Here is a 19,902-nt window from a genome sequence, read left to right on the forward strand (position 1 = left end):
TTTCACTTTCTTTCTTCCCCCTTCATTTTATCTTATTCTGTCCTTACCAAAAATGGACAGAAACAGTTTTTCAGACATTTCTTTGATATATCAAGTTCTGCCTCTGGTTATCAGTCTCAGCATCCCTCACATCCTTCCTAAACTATCCATCACTCTTTCAGGAATAGCATTTTCTGTTGACAAAGCGAGAGACCAGGAAGACTTCTGGCAGTACAGTTCCACCAAAGAGCCTGAAACAGAACTATTCCTTTTGCTGTATGAAGAGAAAACGAAGTCCCACATATAGTTCTAAAAAGAAGAATGAAGAATGCACCTAGCGTTAGCAATTTTGAAATAAAAAGCAGGTTTTCCCTTACAGAAGGGTAGGTAGCATATAATGGCATTCATCAGCAGTGAGCACCCGCTCCTCTAACCCACTTCAAAGTATTCTGCAGAGAAGCTGGAAAAGACATTACATTGTGAAACTCGCATCCACGCATGTCACATAAAACTCCAGCAACTCTACTCCATCAGCACAGAAAAAAACAGCAAGGGCAAATGCTACAAATCTTTGCTGGTTCATCCCTGTATATAGCCTTGCTCTCCTTTTAACAGCCATACAACAAAAGCCATTGACAAGTGCAGAAAGACAATTAATATTTTTGACAGAAATAATAATAAAGTCACTACAGAAAGACACATCATTTTATGCAAATGTTTCTGCAACCCAATCTCGTTGTGCATGAGAGTAACAATAAGAAAACTGCTGTTCCTAAGACAAATATATATTCACTCTACCCAGTACAAAATCAGAGAAGGCCCTTCTCTTCCTAAATACAATTATTCTGCTATACTGGCATAATAATGAAAAAGAAGCAGAACAATTCTCTCCCTATAGCATCAGAATGATTCTGCAAATAACAAAAGCTCTTGCAATTATCACATACATCTTCCTCAACTTTCACCGTCTTCCCGCACTCCTCAATGGGATCAGAAGCAGGTTAAAGCCAATATGACAGCTTAAAAAGGAGAAAGTAAATTTGTGGTATCTTAATGGGCTGCATCAACTTTTCATAAAATCCAACGGCATCTTCCTTCCTTCAAAGTTATTTGCTCATTCAACACTTAAGTGCTGAACCATGAACCCAGTCTGATTGTCTGACTGCACAAAGAGGTTACATGCTGATCACAACTGAAAGAGGGAAAAATGTTACATATATATATGTTTTATATATATATATATATATACACACACACAACACTGTAGCTGAGGTAATTCTGTTATTTCATTTTCTAAGGGACAAACTCTAGTGTTTTTACACTACTGGATTGAATGGTATTATGGCACCAGATGGATGAGGTATGTCACAACTATTCAGGATTACTTAGTTAATGCTTTTGTCAGAAATACGACAGCAAAATATTACCATCTTTCACTGAATGAGACCAAGATAACCTCCTACACAGCTGTCTCCAATGACCCAACAAAGAGTTATAGGTTACATTATTCTGTTGTTAGAAAATAAACAGCAAGATTTCTTTCAGTTCTAAGTGTAGATTCCCTGACATGAAATCCATGTGAATACAAAACAACAGAAAATTATGGAAAACACTATGAATTAAATGTGCATCATTCTGCTGCTTCGTGATTTTCATCTGCAGACAACCTCTAGTAACATACAAAGGCTACAGCTCAAGCGACAGCCCCTATAAAATTACTGGAACGATCAACTCTTTTCCAGTGATAGAAGACAGTTGATGGTCCATTCTTTCAAGAAATCTAGATGTTTCTAGATAGAACAACCTGTTAAAAGAACATACTCAGAACTATCAATGGTTTAGTAACACTTTATAACCACCTTTCTCCACTTGTGTTGATGAGGTGCCTCCTGAAAGCCCCCTTTTTGACTTCATATTCATGAGGCTTCATGCCAGCACTAGCATAAGAAACAAAGACAAACATCAGCAGATATCACAAAATGAATCTAATCATCAAATACTTTGCTCTTTGCTGTCAGTGCACACTAAGATTTACAGACTTTTCACTTACAGTTGATAAGTAACAGACCGCCTGGCCTAAACAGAGCTGCGCTGACCTCTTCCCAGCATAAGGAAATTCTGTATTAATTTGCAGATTGAGACATTGAGTAGTTTATTTCTACAAATACAGATCTGAAAAGATTAGACAGTAGATGATTTCTGCTTCATTAGGTCAATTCTGCTCACCAATACGCTACGGCCACAATAGTAACTTTAAGCTATAGTTTGAGGAACAGTAGGAAGAACAAGAGTTACCACTGCTGGCACACACCACTCACGCTTTCCCTAGGACAGGCAAATTGCCAGCTTTTATTCAGAAAATAGCTTGCAAATACATCACTCGATGTTTGTATTCTGCCTAATAGCTATTTTTAATTTAATATTGAGAAGAATGATTAAAACAACCTCCAAGCTTTCTCGCTGCTTCAGGTTACCTTGATCTTTCTCAATATGAAACACATGCAAGCTCTACTCCTATTTGTAACTTCTCCATAAAATAGGTTAAGATGACATATCCATGCAGACCATATTAGACTTATCTGCTGCTTTTAGTAATACCATGGATTATGAGATCTTGTTGCAGTTCTAACAAGCTAATGGTATTACATCTGATTACTCTTTTCAACAGTACTACTTTTCCTCAAAGCAATACATCCTTGGCATTTTTTTTTAATTAAGATACTCTTTAGAGAATCCTTGGGAGAAAAGTACCTCTTGTCCCATTTAACATGCATGTGAAATGACAAGACATGGACTACCATGATTAAAACACACAACTCCGTTTCCCTTCGACTGATACTGATAATGCACTTAATCATACATGCATAGCTGTAACTATACATGCAGAACTGGGTGGGTATCTCAACACAGATGAGGCCGCTAGAAATATGGCATACCGGGAGGAAGGAGTGAGAAGACACAGAAAATATTTTATGTGCTCTTCTGAGGGTATGCCTACTACTTCTAAACAGAATTGGCACTACAGGGCATGGCCAAGTTCATCTGTCCTTCCTGTGGAAGCACTATTAGGGTTAACACATTGCAGAGCAGCTATGCCAAGGGTACACGCACAACTCCAGGTTCTATCCACAGTAAGAGATGGCAATGATATCCTTCTGATCTCAGATGTGCGATGCGCACATGTGGATGCGCGATGTGGATGACCTTCCATCACCCAAAATAACAGCACAACTCAGCTGTGGTTGTGTGTCTCCAAAACGGAGCCCGCAGCAGAACACGTGGGCCCAGTTTGGGCAGCAAGTGCCATCTAACACTAGCATGGCAGCAGTCTCAAACCTGCACTGACTTGGACTTTCCATTTCCAAATAAGCTTAGAACTGTCTGGTTTCCTAAACAACTCCAAACTGCTCCTCTGTGATGCTACCTCTCTTTTCAATCCCTATCACCACTGCTGGAACCCCTTTATCATGTAAGAGGCAGCCACCCTCAGGACCTTTTCTAAGAAGAGGCCCTCCACTTTGAATTTCAATAGATCAAGAAAGAAAAGCCTGAAGACAGGAAAGCAAGGCTTATCCCCTTAGTCAAGATTTGGGGACCAGTGAACACAGTAAGATCAATTAGTTGTAAACAATGGATCTGCAGCTTGATTTAGTTTGCTTTTCAAGTCTAGTTTGGTGCTTCCCTATTTACCAATTTAGGTGAAAGACATTTGACTGCTTGCTCTCCCCCTCTTCCCTTCAAGTCATCATATTTCTAATTAGTAAGTAGTTGCCTATAGTCTGGAAGAGTTGCTTTTTTCAACCATTCTATATTAATTATACATTAAAATCATTTAAAACTAAAAAGCATTACCATCTCTAAGTGAGGTGAAGAATTTAAAAAACTTAAACGATTTGTAACATAACAAGAAATCTTAAAACATATTGTTTCAATTTGAATTCTGCTACAAAGACCTGACAGAGGTGAAGCAAACTTTAAAAAAAGAGAAAAGAAAAACCTATCACTGAATTGATGATATTTTGATCCCTCTGGCACATGGAACACAAAATCAATTTACAATTGCAGTGCAAACAGCCCTAGACTATTTTATTTATATCTTTGTTTTAAAATAGAACTTGAACTTCCAACTTGGATTTAAAATCATGTAGATTATTTTCTTCCTTTCTCCCTCTGCACACACCTCTCTTTTGCCATAATGTGTTTTCTGACTCATTCACAGCTGCAGGGTATGGAGTTTTTGAAACCTCTGCCTCCCAGAATGCCATCCTAACACAGAGCAATGCTGCTGACTCTTGCTATTAAAAATAAAAACAACAAAAAGCAACAAACAACACTTCCCAGAGGCTAACTTCCTCAAGTAGCTGAAGGGGGGGGGGAACAGCACAAGAAAGAAGAGATCATTTTTCACTTTCAAAATTTAATTTATTGCTTTCAACAATTACACTTCTACAAAATTGTAGTTAAAAGGAGTTTTTAAAAAAGAATCATATTTGTATTAAGATCATATAAAAATTTTACCAACTTCTAACCTGCGATTAAAAAAAGCTGGAATTTTTACACAGAATACAGGCCTTTGTGTCCTTTTCCATCCCTTTTCCTCCTTTTCTGAACCTGGCATTAGGCGCAATACCTTTATTTACTTGCCACAGGCATGGTTAAAATTAAGTGGTGCAAAGTGAGAAAGACCTTACATTTTCTTTATGTTTGGCAGGTTATTTTGCTTGGTTGGTTGGGTTCCCCCTCTAAACTTCTCCTGGTAGCCGTCAACCACCAAGCGTTCTGTCTTTTTCTGACTAATGAAAGCTCTCATCTGTCCAATTTTTTGCTTTTTTTCCAGGAAAAGAAAGTTAAATGCAGCAAGAAGCTTGTAGGCATACCTATAAGAGAAGGGATCATAGACCTACATAAAAGTATTGATCAGTCTTAGACCCTCCATCTACATCTGAATTTTTTGAGCTAGGCAAACAGAAGGGATGTCTCAGTGTGCGCGAAGAGGGACAGTAGGAGGTGAGGTGAAAAGGTTGATAGAAGGAATGCACTTGAACCATAGGGGGCAGAGCTCCAGCAGCCGAGTCCCTGGTGCTAAAAGGGAGGAAAAACAAAAAAACAGAAAACTTAAGAGAACTTAAAAAAAAAAAAAAAAAGAAAAAAAAGAAAGTGCAGCATTTTAAAAGCCTACTGACCAAATGGTATACCCGATATCATTTCCAGAATGAAAAGACTAGTACTTACATTTGAGGCAAGAAATTTTTTGAATTGGTTTGGCTCAGGGTTACTGAAAAAGTTTATCCAAAAGTCCATGTACTGAGCCAATACTTATCAGGTTTCAATTTCCAACTGAAGCCACAACTGTTGGTATGAAAACTAATGTACAATTGTATTCAAGAGAGCAAAGCAATGGAAAGGACTGTACTGGAATGTAACAAATATATGCATTGGCACAAACAGCGAAAATTGTGTTATACCAACCTGTGTCATAACAATTTTTCTCTTCCTCTTATGGGGAAAGAAATGTGCAGTTCAACCTTATTGCCTGGCCAGAGGATATTAAGTAAATATTTATGAATTCCTTATTGTTCTAGCTCAATAAATCACTATATCCCTTAAAACATGAAGTAGCATTTTAAAAAGTCATCTCCACCATGCTCACTCCAGTAACATTCAAAGTACAAAGTAGATTGCCAGCCTAACCGGATAAAAGACTAAACTGCTCACATGCAGCATCTTGGCTAAGCTCCACACAACACTGACACTTCTGCTGGACTGGACAATAGATTGGCTGGAGAGGAAGAAAAACAGACAAGTAATATTTTCACTTCAGCTACAGATTCTAGCACTAGAGTTCATGCATGTACTAAAAATACACAAGTACCTAGCTAAAACAGTTCTTTATCCATGGAGGACAGGGTTAAACCAACCACATTCTTTAGTTTATTAAAACACTGATTTTGGTAAGCTTTTTTTCTGTCACTCAACAGTACAGCAGAAATTGTATTCTATTGAAATTGAAAAAAAAAAACACTAAAAACATTGTCCTATTTGCAGAACATTTATATGTGTCCTGTCACTTCATAAAAGATTGAGGTAATGTCAGAAGAAACAGATACAGGCTCCAAATCAGCAAACAAATACACTATGTATACACTTAAACTTTGAGCATGTGAACAGTCAGGAAAAAGGTAACAGCATGCTTAGTTTCACAGAAATTTTTAAGAGATTGAATTAAGAATTAGGACTTTGATTAGGAATTAGGATTCTTTCCAGTCTTATTATCAAGTTGACAAGGAACTATCAGAGAGCAGCTCTGAATAGCACCAACTATCCTAATCCCAAGCATTGTACATGAAATTTCAAATGAAGGAGGGCTGACAAGTTGACAGCATTACTCGAGTCTGTTGACATATCCTGCATATTCTTCCTTTTGTCCAACTTCAAAATGCTTCATCTATTTGAACTACAGGTTGCCAGCTTTACACATTAAAGAACAACAACAACAAAAAAATCATATGGAACCTCTTGTCCATGTTCACATATACTCTCTGAACTGCAAAAGAGTCCTGAAAATTAGATCACCTTCAAGAAAGCACTCTCTGCTATAATACGGAGTGGGAGTTTAAAGCCATCGTGTCTCCAGAATCTGAAGGACAAAGTTCGTTAAATCAGAGAGCTGGGCTTCCCACCCCCCTAAAAAAAAATATATATTATTTTATTTTCCTTTTCAAACCTTCAGCCTCTTTACTGAAGATGCTGTTTCACAAACAATTTAAGTCAATCTAATTCAATTTGAAAGGGGTAATCTTGCCCTCAGCATTGACTGCTAGCTCCAACTCCCTCCCTTGTGCTAGCACTAGCACCTGTGAAGCTGTGCAATGTTGTATTACTATAAATGGAGCAAAGCAGAAGCATCAGTAAGCAAAGGAGACTTATGTCCTCAAAAGCAGTACAAATATTCCACTTGTTAAATTTGAATGACAATATCTCTAGATAACATATTCAGCTATCTGAAAAGCTTCAAAGGCTGCTTACTAGAAGTGTACTAAAGTTACAGCATTTGCATATAATGATTCCCCCAGAAAAATTATTTGGTCTAACAGAGGTAGCTTCTAAACTTCTTCATAAGAAATCTGTGAAGACATTTTTAACTGTTTGCAAACAAGCACCACGGGAATTGCTATCCACCTTGCTCTTAACCATAAGCACACACTCTACAAAGCAATTGGCTCCCTAGTTTGAAAAGTCAGTAGCTTACTGGTAGGTACCGTGTATGTGACAATTCGTTTACGGTATGTCAATAACAACAGAGGTAAATTTACATCCATCAGATCTGAAACAGAGAGAAGAGAAAACATCAGGTATCCCCTATGGCATACGCTCTTCATTAATGTTGCTCTTAAATGGTAAGAGCAATCAAAAAGCCGAGGAAACTAGCAGAAAGGCTGTGCCATTATCCTTCAGTCACCCTTTCCTTTCTCATAACACTTGCAATAATGAGAGATCACACCACAAAACTAAATCCTTGCAAATAGCTTGATGCAGAAAAGCTGACTGAAAGGCAGCTTCACAATTTTGTGATTATTCTTCCATTCATCTCTTAAATGTGATCTGTGACACCATATGTATACAGTTTGTTTTATGTTAAGTGTCACTTATACATTATCACCTCTTCTAATCCATACTATCAAATGCCTGCCAACATACTGGCTTCTGCCAATTCTTTTTAGTTTCTCTTTCTCTTCCTCTTCTTTTCCAGTGTTATATTTGGAGAGAGGTGGAAAAAAATGACTCAAGTAGAAGGAAAATTATCTGAAATCCTTTAAACAGTTGCTCTGTTAAACTGACACAAGTTTAACAACGTGTACTTGGCACGTTCTTCTTTTGCCACGAATACAAGAACCTTCTTCAAAAGCTCATTCAAGGCTGAGAAATCCTTTAAAGATACAGCATAGGCATTACTGAATAGTAGTTTGATGGCCGTTACAAAGCAACCTACTAGGCCTGCTCTAATTTCTAGTCACAGGTGTTCAAACCACAAAGACCTCATCACCACAAAAAAACACCCTTCCAAAATCTCCTCTTTAATAGGATAATGACAGAACAGCAAGGGAAACCAGACCAACTCACTCTGCCTCAAAGACGTACCTTCAGGACAGGACAGAGATACAGTAGAGAAGAAACTCTGCTAGACTTTGGTGTAACTGTGCAGGGAAATAAACCAGAAAACACAACATTATTACTACCTGCTTTAAAGATGTATGATGTTTTCTAGTGTACAGGTTCATTAAAAATTCTATCGCCTTCTACAAACTTGTCTTACTATTAGGACATACCGCATATGTGCACCAGAGCATGACAAAGAAGGCTTCTATACTACAAAGGGATGATTCACTCCCAGGAACCTGAAAAATCAAGTGGCAGCAAGGCCTCAGCTGAAGAGAAAAATCATACCTGATAGTCTCATCAAAATCCCAAACAAATCCTTATCTGAAAATCACAAAATTGGAAAACTTGAGGTTGGGATTCTATTCATACAGGAGCCTGAATACAAGGACAGTGCATGTTAGTGTGTAGGTGCACTGCTGAGCTCTGCGGAAATCTTTTGCTGGATACAGAAAGTCTATAGTCTCTAGCCTCCCTCCATCACACTGAATCTGTCCACAGTATCACCAGAAGAAAACTACACATCTTGTCATGTGTGAGCGTGCAAGCACTGTTGTCTGTATGTCAACATGGAAAACATGTCCATGTCTCATCGTCCAACAGCCTTCTGCAGCCTGGACACTGTGAGAAAAAAAGTCAGCGAGCCCAAACTTTTAGAAGTCTCTCTCTTTTTTTTTTTTTTTTTTTTTTAATGAGGTAGAAAAAAACAAAGAGCGGAAGTAAGGGTGGAGCATTACGTTACTCTTGCTCTGCAATCTGCTGCAGAAGGGTATTGCTGTCAGGAAGTATAACACACAACTGTTTCAGCAACAGTTACAGCTTTAGGCAGAGGCTGTGTACCATAAGAAAGAAAGTTTTGTGTTCATACTAGGGTAAAGGGGAGAGAAACACTTCTCTTAGGACAAGGTAGACAATAGGTTGCACTCCAACAGTGAGAGAACAGAAGCGTTCGTTTTAAGAAGGCATAGCATCAAGTGATCTCTTCATATAAATGACCACCGAATTGCAGGTACTTTCAGTGACCACAAAAAACTGTTATAGAATATGCAGGTAATGAATGAATGAATGCATACATAAATAAATAAATCAAAATCCATTTGAGTTTTATAACCTTTATGTTTTCCTGGCACATGGAAGACATCAGGGGAAAAAGATTAAAAAAAAAAAAAAAAAAAAAAAGATGGGTAGAAACCTGTTCATTCCCTCACTTTCATCATAAGAAAATTCAGACAATAACACTCTTACCTAAGTTGCAAGCTACAGAGAAGACAAGCGTGCAGTGAGTTTCAAACAGGTTACAAAACAACATCAACAAAAGATGAAAGAAAAACAACTATAGATCTAAACACACTACCTCCCTGTCATGAATAAACTGGCAATTAGATACACCTCTAAACTGTTCAAATTGCACACTGATCAAAGGACTGACTGCAGTATCTTCCAGTAATACCTGTTCCTCATTACGATGCCGGTTTAACCATATTGATCTTTATTGTCTCTGAATGCTGGATTTCAAAAGTTGCAGCAATGTGTTTAGTAGCTTTATGAAACATGTGTTAAGGATATTTCCCTAACAGTACACAAGAGGAGCATTCACTAGTAAATTGTCACCACTACTTTACCTCCTTCCCATCTTGTTACTAGTCAGATTAGGTTCCTAGCACTTAACTTCTGCAGCTTCAAAAAAATGGAGAGGGAAAGGAGAAGGAATTAGGGGATTAAAATCTTCAAAAAGCAAATTTGCAGCTAAAATTGATAGAACTTTATGAAAAATCAAAATATATATATATATATTTTTTTTACTGTGAAATACTCTGTGTAAGCCACTCAATCAAGCAGCAATGACATGCAAAGAAAGAATGGAAGTGACACGAACAATGAATGATCCATAAATGTCTACAAGATTATATAACAGGGAATGAGATGGCATGCATTGTGCATGGGGGGAAGGAGGAGGAGAAAGAGTCAAGGGGAAGAGGAGGCAACAAACTCCTTGGTCACAAACACAGAACTTCTGTACAGTTCGTACTCAATCTCCCCCTCTTCCCAAAAGATAAACTATTTTTAATGCAAGGCAATCTGGCAGCCGAGGGACAAAAGTAAGAGAAAAACCATTTGCGTATAAATACACTTCAAAACATTCCTTGCTGAAATTACACCATAAATGCTGTATCACGAAATACAGCTTGGAGGCAACCATGTTTATACTAAAGCAATTAACACATGGTACATTTCCTGCACTGTTATTATCATTGGCGCTATCAAGTGTTTGTTGCACATTCTGAGTCTTGGCAGGTTAAGAGGTATTCTTATAAAGTTAACGACAAACGTTGCTGATTTGAGAGGTACTCACTGTTATTTTTCCGGAACTCCTATATTTATTTTATAGCATTCCCAGGGGAGAGCTGGCCGGCTGTATTAGCTCTGCAAGGAAAAGATATTCAAAATAAACTTTGCAGCGGCTGCAAGCCCAGCGACCGGAGACTTCGCCGCCTGGATGCTAAACCCACCCGCTGCACAGGGCTCTGCACCAGGGCTCTGCATAATCACCGCCCACACCGCGGCATAATCGCTTCACACGAAATATGCATCAGCACTCGGAGCGTTTTTATTGTCGGCTGCACCGAGTTATAAAGCAGCGCGCGCACACACACACAGAGGACCGAAAGCGAAGACGGGAGGGAGGCGGGGGACGGGGGGAGGCCGGCCCCGAGGAGCAGGCGACCGGCCGGCCGCACGCCGAGATGCACTTGCTTTAAAGTTGCGGTTGCCCCCGGCGGCGGCGGCGCCGGCACTTGCCTCCGCGGGACGCGGCGCCGGAGCCGAGGGGCTGCGGCCACCTGCGGCCGCCCCGCCCCGCACGGGACGGGACGGGACGGGAGCGGAGCGGGCGGCCCCAACCGCCGCGCGGAGACCCCCATGCCCCACCGCGGGGCGGGCGGCCGTTACGCGGAGCGGCCGTTACGCGGGGCCGCGCGCCCGCAACCGTTAGGGCGGCCGCGGCCCGGCGCGCCGAGGGGCGCGAGGGCTGCGCTTCCTCTTCCTCGCGGCGGCCGTTTCCTCCGCGCGCCCCGGCCGTTGCCTCAGCCCTCGCGCGGCAGGTCCCAGCGGCGGCGGCGGCGCGTGTGTCCCGTCCCCGCCGCCCCCTCCCACACGGCCCCCCCGCCGCGGCAGCTCGCCTACCTCCAGCGGCGGCACCTTCCCCCGGCCCGCGGCGCGGCGCGGCTCGGCTCGGCGGAGGGAAGTTTGCCGACCGGGCCGCTCCCGCCCCGCGGCGCCGGCTGCGCTGCGCCGCGCCCGGCGCTATCCCATAGCCGGGCTCTCGCACAGGCACTCGCGGCTCCCCGCCGCCGGCGCTCTCACTTCCTCTTCCTTCCTCCTGCTGGCCGGGGCTGCGACGTGCAGGCCGGCGTCGCGGCCCCGCTTCTCAGGCGCCCTAAAATAAAAGCTCCACCAGTCACTCAGCGGCGGTTGTTTGGGGGGTTTGTTTGTCTTCCCCCCCCCCTTCCTTCCTAAATTGCCTTAACCCGCAGCTGCCGTGTGGATGAGGCACGATGTGAGACACTAGGTGCCCTCAAACCACATTCCGGCTTCTACAGACCTAACCTGCAACTACTGCAGCCCTAAAGCTCTTTCTTCAGCTTGTGTAAGGTTTCCTCACAGCTGCATTTTTCCCCTGTGATTCCATGATAAGAAAGCATAGGAACCGTAGCTGTGAAACGTCACGATGCTACGGCAGCTTTCGTTCTCTGCTCTAACAAAATTGACAGTTTGTTGGCTATCCCTTGATACGGTAAGGCCTGTGATCTTGCAGCTAATTGCACAGGCGAATATTTTCGCCTAGGTTAGTAATCCCCAGTGATTTCCTCTGAAAGCACTCTCCCACAATGCCCAGGCCCACAAACCACATGCACTAAGGCTGCTACGCACCAGCTGATGCTCATCTAGCTCCTTGCCCTGAAAGTACCACAGCAACTTAGTTGGGTTTTACACCGAGCAGAGCTGCTGGGGTTTTCCAGAGCAGGAAGCAAGGACTTGACTTTCCACTTAGGCTGCAGCGCACCTGTGTCAGTGATACGGCAGATACGAGCACATACTTCAGTGTGAGGCAGCAAGTGGTGTGACTCACCTGAGTCACGCATTGCTGTATCTGTCTGACTGCAGCACAGGTCTACGGAACGGCAGTGACTTCTTTGGCCAAGCCATCACCTCAAAAACATGCAGAAACACAGGCTTATTGCCTGCTTGCCCACCTTTTCTCCAGCACCCTGCAGGCTGGAGAATCAGTGCGGACGAAAGCAGTGAGGACCGGGGTGGAAACAGCTCAGCTCGGCAGCAGGCTGGGAGCCTGAAACTTCTCCACAGCAGGAATTCCCCACAATCAAATGCAAGATACTTATCACTACATTGTTATTTTCCTCTTTTCTCTTTCATGCCCAGCTATGAAAATCATTGAAATTACTTTCTGTTGTATATTACCACAAAAGTTGGAATTAAATAGTGCAGGTGAACGTTCATTTAAGAATGCAGTTGTTGTTAGAATTTAGAAGACAATTTGTGAAAAAAATTCTGCTAGTTACGGGGACGAATTTAACCAGAGCATCATTCTGTTATAACATTAATGAGAGATAGCACGCTAGGAACCTAGGGAGGATAAACTGGTGAAACCTTCTGTTTATCCACAGACAAAGTATTGCACAAACAGTAGGATTTTTGTTCTCCAAAGTCGCTTTACTTGAAATACGTGGGTACAGAAGTGCTTGACTGCAGCGTCCATTCCTTCATTTCTTTAGTTGTCATCCCTGTTATACTGTCTGCTACCAAAGCACATGTTATCATCACAACTGATGCTTTTTGTACTGGAGTTGTCCCTATGTTGTGGGCTTCAGATGTTTGCTATGTAATTCTAGAAAGCCAGAAGAGGGAGTGTGGGAACAGAAAACATCAAGTACTGAGCATTTTAATTTTTGTGCCTATTTCATCTGCAACCTTAAGAAAAGAATGATTTTCAGGAAGAACTCCTGCTTTTGAAGACTCAACTCTACTGGCAAGCCTCTTTCAGGATTGTCCAGTAGGTGCTAAACACCTGTTGAAACCAGGCCTAGAGAAACCTCAATTTCCCTACCCTGAAACTGTAGAGAGCATTCAAAACAAACCATGAATCATTTCTGACAATGAAAACCTACGATCCTTAGATGAAAGAGCTCCCAGCAGTTTTTCAAAAAGGAGAATTTTCATAGCACTTCTGGCCAAAAATTCCTTAGACCCCCATGATCCAAGATACCATTTATTACACCCACCATAATAAAACTGCAGAATCTTGTTTGTAAACAGTAAAGCATATCAACATGCAGCTGCCAAATAAAAACAAAATAGCACAGTGCTATGATATTTTGATTTTTCTTTACTTTGACACTGCTACCTGATATTTTTAAATACATCCTGAAAATCTGATCTAAATTCATTAACAATGACATAAATAAAAATGGACTGTATCAGAGACTTCAAGCTCATTTTTCTAAGCTGCAATATGCTGACAGTTTTCTGTACTTAATTCTCTAAATTACTTGTCAGTTTGACTTTTTATACGTATATATGTATGAATTTTACATTCATATATATGTATATATGAACATTAAGTGAAGGAGTTTTAAATAAGGTGAGTACGATGTAAGAGTTATTTTGACTCAGCTTCAGTATATTTATTCAAATTATAAATCTGCTGCTGTATATACAATGGTATATAATGAATGCTGTGGGGAAGATTATGGCATTTACAGAATAGACAACATTAAAAGAGAAATAAATAAATTATGCATAAAACATGTTTTAATTAACTTAAGAACAACCACATTCTAACAAATATTTTAAGTCTAGTTATGGTGTCATTTACATCTTATCTGGACATAGATTTACAATAAAATAAATTGTGAAAAGTTAAGATTACAAATTTAAAACATTTATAATCATCACACCAGTTAGGAAATCAAACCATTTACAAGCAGGAAAATGAAGAGGTCAAGAGTTGTTCTCACAATTTTCAGCCAGCTAACCTGCTGTATTTCTATACAGAAAAACACATCGCTACAAACTATTTCACTGCCATTTACTTGGTTGTCTACATTTTTAGCATGCCCGTAAAAGACCTCTTCAGGCATCCATGAACCATAACATCTACAAGTGATTTTATCACAGTCTGTTACTATCTGAAGGAGAAAAGCTTGGAAAGAGCTGTAAGTTTGGCAGGTGTAAAAATAACAACTGAATGATGAAGCTGAGCAAGCTCTAGGATAGAAACACAGCTTTCTTGTTTCAGTGAAAGCAATTAATCATTGGAGTTGCCCAGTGGCTGGCTAAGTTGGTCCTGACCAGAAATGTTTAAATAAAACCAGGCATTTTTTAAAGATATTGGTACAATTACCTTTATCACCTGAAGCAGAAATTTAAGGAAGTTCTACAATCTGCCATATGTAACAACTGCAGCAGTATTATTTTATAATTTTAGTCTCACCAATTTTGACAAGAAGTTCTTTGCATCTATTTAAATAACAAGCAACCTGCACAATTCTCATCGCACTCACCCTCCAATCTGAAGCAGGATATTTTAACAGAGAGGAAAGTTTACTACAGCAATGCTACGAATAGAAGGAGAAGCCTCTTAAGTGTGTTTTTCATCCTCCATTCACAAGGCCCACTTTATCACTCATGGAAAAATCAGCAGAAACCTCTCTGTTGGTAGGAACAAAGTGGTTGGTGCCTGACCTATGGAAGGAGAAGCTGATTATCAGTCATTTTAGACTATGGCTTGTGACTTCCAGTCATGCATCATAACAGGAGAAGATGAGCAATAGTCATAGGAAAAAAATAGTCACTTACAGGACCTACTGGCTGCTCACAGTGCATGCAAATTACTGCCAGCTGGGAGTTTGCCCACCTCGCTCTGCGCAGCACCAGTTGCGTATCCACAGCATGGTGGAGAGAGGATAACAGAGACAAGTGAATTCCAGTTCTTCGCAGTTCAGATGCCCGGCAGGACTTTACAAGACACCACAAGAAGTCTTCAGAGAAGGCACTAGAGGAATTTTAATCACTCTTTCGAGACATAGCAAAGTTGTTTCCTACATGTCATATTTTCCCTTCCACCAGTGCAGACATCCTTATATCTGTCATTAGATTAACATCTTATGATAAAATCTCCCACTTGTTCCAACCACATTTAAGGATGGACATCATTTCCTTTCATTTTAGCTTTTGCTTGGTTTTTCTGCTCTTGAAAGGACTAGACACTGTCAGCCAGGGAACTGGGACTCTTGAGTTTTGACTCAACTGTTAGCCTTTAATCCACCATGCAACTGTGCATGAATTGCTTTGTCTTTGGACATACATTTGTTATCTTCCCTTTCTTTCCCTTTCCTTCCCTTCCCTTCCTTCCTTCCCTCCTTTCCCGTCTCTTTCACTCCTTTCTTTCTTTTTCACTTTTTCTCCTTCTCTTTCTTCTTCTCTCTTTCTGTCTTATCAGTTTAAACTATACTATCTTCAAGATACAGATTTTTTCCCTCTGTATTTGTGCATGTCCAATATATTACAGCTCTAATTTCATTTAGAGTCTCCTGACACAACTGCAGCAGAGTTATTATTAATAATCCTGGCCTTGTGAAGAAACTCACTGCATTCTGATTGAGATTTCTACTTCTTTAGTCAGTCTGTCATCCTGTTTGATTTCTAGGTGATAACGTTACTGGACAGTGCACAAACCATCCCTGCTTAGGGTCTTCTCACTTCTCAGCAGACTGCAAACCTTTCCTTCACCAATTTTCCAGTCACCTCATGTTCTATACAGATTAATATTCGATAAATATGTCCCATTTTCATCCATTTAGCAGCTATGCTGTGTGCATAGTTGAGGTCCGAAAGGTGCAAAACCACATCAAGTACTCCTGCAAATCTTTATTAAAGAACCACTCTGTCCTTTCTGATATGCAGTAGTGCTATTTATATTACAATAGACTATGGAGACTTCAGCTAGCAAGAAAGCTAAACATCACATAAACTCATGGTAAATGTCATCCTTTCTCCAAGACTCAAAGTTTAGCACACAAGCAAAACAAAGAAGAACAAAGAATGGAATAAAAGCAATGCAACGTCTGTGTTCTCTGCAACAACGTAGCACGATTCACTATTAATCAAGGTCAGATTCTCCTATCTCACCTCAAAGCAAGGAGAATGCTGCTGCACTAATAAACCATCCCTAGGACTTACTCACAACTCTTTTGACAGATCTGTGACTTTCTTACTGCAAATAAAGACTGTTCTTTCTATCATCCATTTTAATCCTTTCATAATATTAGACAAACAGTAATTGCTGGCAGCAAAGTAGCAATAAAGAGTAAAAGTTCACTACCTATAGTTATGCTGGCTGCCCGCACTACCAGTACAGTGATTGACTTCAAATACTTTGCTGAATGAATTTCCATGAGCAAGTGATGCTCCTCATGAGTAACAGCTGCAGAAGGGGTACGAATGCACTTGTGAATGCACTTCAGCATTTGTACTTAGCCTTTCCTCCTTCTGCAATTATTATTCCATTATCATGGAAAGTCACTCTGCCTATAAAATATTTTGCCCTGCTGTCAGATTTTATTTTGCATATTTCTTGAGGAGTAGAATGCTTATGGCTGCAAATGACTGTCCATGCCAAAAAAATTCATGAGGCTTCAGAAAAAGTTATAAAGTAAGAACTGTTCAAAAAGTCCTAACCTTTGAACATGCATTCTTTAGATGACATGATAGCCTAAATAACATACATTTAGAACAAACACATATAAAAAATGGGCTGCAATTTTCAAAACAATCTACTTTAACGTAAGTGACTCTTCAGAGGCATTGTAAAGCCTTAATACTTTATTTTATTCACATCATTGCTGGACTGCATATTGATTTATGGTAACCCTAGAAAATTGAGGTAAAGGTCATGTAGGTAACATCCTGTTGTATTATAACCTGATGGAGGTGATTCAACATTTTCATATCCTCCTGTTTTGATGTATTTCCCTTATGTACTTACATCATCCATTTTTCATGCCTCCTTTTTTTTTCCTTTTGCCATGCTCACTTTATTCTATAGCTCAAAATATTATCTGCTTCATAATGTCTAGGCCTTGACAAGGTTACACCTTCATGCATATTTCTCATTGATAACATGTTGCTGTTGCTGCATCACATTTCTGCTACTTACCCCTTTTTAAATATTTCTCACCTCTGTTTTCAATTATTCTTTCCCCCAGGCCTTCCTGCTCTAATTAGGGCCATAGCTGGGTCATTGGAAAGCGTAAGATTTAAAAAGAGAATGCCTGTTTTTTAAATATACCACTTGTCAACATGAGGAAACTGTAGTGCAGTAAAAAAAGGGTGTGAATTTTCAGCCTGTGGCTGCTGGGGACAGGGGACGTGCACAAGGCACTGTGAGAGCCCCAATGCCAGCTGCCACCCCGCTGCCTCCTGCTCATCCACAATGCAGTGCCCATCCAACGAGATGGCTGGAGGTGGCTCAGGTGCTGTAAATAAGCTTTCTACAAGGTTAGGTCCACCAGCTCCTTCACTGCGCTCCGTCAGGCTAGTTTCAAATATGAAATCGTCGCGATTAGGAGACTCAGCTAGATCTACATCTGATTGCCCTTTTTTAGCAAACAGGCAATGGGAAGGGAGCAGGTTTCCTCTGCAGAGGGCACAGGATGGGAGGACAGGGTCTGGGTAGAGCTCAGCCACCAGTCAGGTATAGACCATGAACCAGCAGCCTCAGTCCATAGCATCTCCACAAACTGCAATCCAACTTGCTCCACAGCTCCACAGTCCATCACTGTTGCGGGGCAAGTAACTCCTGCAAAGGAGCAAGGCAGATGGCTGGAGGCTGCAATTCCCAAAATGTCCTAGCATGAATCAGCAGAGTTTAAATCCACGTCTTTCATTTGGAGAACCATTCCACAAACGTTACAAGTTCAATTCTCAAGTCTACAGTGAGGCACGGGAGAGTGATTTATTTGCTGAAATGTAAAGTTCTGAGTCAATAAAAACTGTTCATATATTTGTATCAAATTTAATTAATACTTTAAGTCAAAAAATGATTTCTTTTTAAAAAGTCAAAGGCTTTAACCTGTCATTTCTAAATGACAGAACAGAGCAAAGCTCAAGACCTTTTGAGACTTAAGCTATCTGAAGTTCCTATTTCTTGAAGCAGTGCAGAAAATGAAATAAAAAAATTTATTCTACTCAAAATAAAAAAGATCCATGGGAGCAGAAAGTAATTTTTGACTAAAAACAAAGCATTTTCCAGACCAGCCCAAAATATTTAAAATGTTGAAAATATTTTCCAGTTCAGCTACCAAACCAATGGGTACCTAACTCGTGTAGCTCTAATTCACACCCTTTTTTAATGGCCTAATATTCAAAGTGCTGAACACCTGCAGCTCCTAGTCGAGTTAGACATTCAGTATTTATAAGTCAGTAGGAGTGCCTGGATGTGCAGCAGTTGTGAAAAAAAAAAAATCAAGCTTTCCATTTGCTATGAGTGCTTAAGTAGGGCTAGCAGTGCCTAGCTCTAAAAACCCCCAATTGAAAATGTTGTTGTCTGCTACAAACAGATCACAAATTGCCTGCCTCATGGGGAACCTAAATTCCTGCCCCAGGGTACGAGATGCCCCTGCTGACTTCACAATCTAAATTGGGGGAAATCAAGCCTATTGTGTCACAGGGATTAATTAGTCAATCTCTGTAAAGCTCTCCAAAGGTGAAAAGCATATCTACGTTTTACCCTGACAGATGGCCATGGTTTAATTTTGAAGGTTTTCTTTAAAAAAGCTGTTTTGCGGAAGCACTTATTCTCCTTGCTGTTGGCCAGTGCAGCTGATTCATTTGGAACTGGTGTGCAGATGGAGGAACAGGATGACAAAAACCTCTGCTCTGGCTGTGAGCGTTCAAAGGGAAGAAACTTTAATATGGATTGACTTTATAAACCAGAGTTCCCTACTGTCTTGCAGTAATATAAAATATAAAATGCTGGCAATTCTGCTTTCTCCACTCATTCTTGTGCATGATAGTATTACATAATTTATTCACAGAAGTAAATGAAATACAAGACCTGTAGGGATTTGAATAGATCTTGTGTCACCAAAAGTAGCTTACTACACCATGTTCCAACACCTGTCCTCATGCCCTGTTGCAATTAGCATCTTGCACAGATCTTTGAACATATGCCTGCTTTGTCATCCGGTGGCATATTCCACCACACTGTGCAAAGCAAGCTGTCAAAGGCTTTACTGAAAGCAATAATGACTAATGATTTGCAACAAAATAAGCTCTGTGATCCTCAGCTGCAACGATTTGTGTGGTGCAAGAGCAGCAAGAAGGCAGCTCTCTCAGGCTTTTGTTAATTGGCTTATCACTTGTGATTTTATTTCTCAGGAAACATAGTGTCATACTCATAAACCATGCATGATTTATAGAGGAACCCAAAGGGAGAGAATACAGCAAATGGGGCAGGATTTTGCAGCCGGAACTTGCTAAACATACTAGGCTGGGTGCTTGTAACAGCAGCACTTTTAAGGAGCAACATTGTGGAGTCTGGATGACTCCTATGGTCATAGTCCAGCACAGTCATCGTTACAGAGTAAGACAAACCTTCTCAAGGAAGCAATGACAATGTTTTCTAGTGACAGAATTAAATCCTTTCCTTAAGCTCATAATCAAGGTAACTCAGTCATCCACCCTCAA

The 19,902-nt window shown here is 40.6% G+C and overlaps 1 protein-coding gene across 4 annotated transcripts in view; it reads right to left on the reverse strand.

Annotated features, from left to right (window-relative positions):
• Nucleotides 1-11,435, reverse strand: part of ELMO1 (engulfment and cell motility 1) — a 312,145-nt gene extending 300,710 nt beyond the window's left edge. Inside the window, exons 1-3 of one of the 4 annotated variants that reach the window (XM_062569561.1) lie at nt 11,320-11,435; nt 10,490-10,560; nt 8,119-8,174 (exon numbers count right to left, since the gene is read on the reverse strand). The gene's annotated coding sequence lies outside the window, so the exon portion shown is untranslated. Of the gene's footprint in view, nt 1-8,118; nt 8,175-10,489; nt 10,561-10,646; nt 10,712-11,319 lie in introns of those variants that run through there. The other 3 variants (XM_062569563.1, XM_062569560.1, XM_062569562.1) reach the window with 3 other exon arrangements.
• Nucleotides 11,436-19,902: the final 8,467 nt, after the last annotated feature.

This window comes from Rhea pennata, chromosome 2 (assembly GCF_028389875.1).
Source record: "Rhea pennata isolate bPtePen1 chromosome 2, bPtePen1.pri, whole genome shotgun sequence".
In the NCBI taxonomy this organism is placed as follows: Eukaryota; Metazoa; Chordata; class Aves; order Rheiformes; family Rheidae; genus Rhea; species Rhea pennata.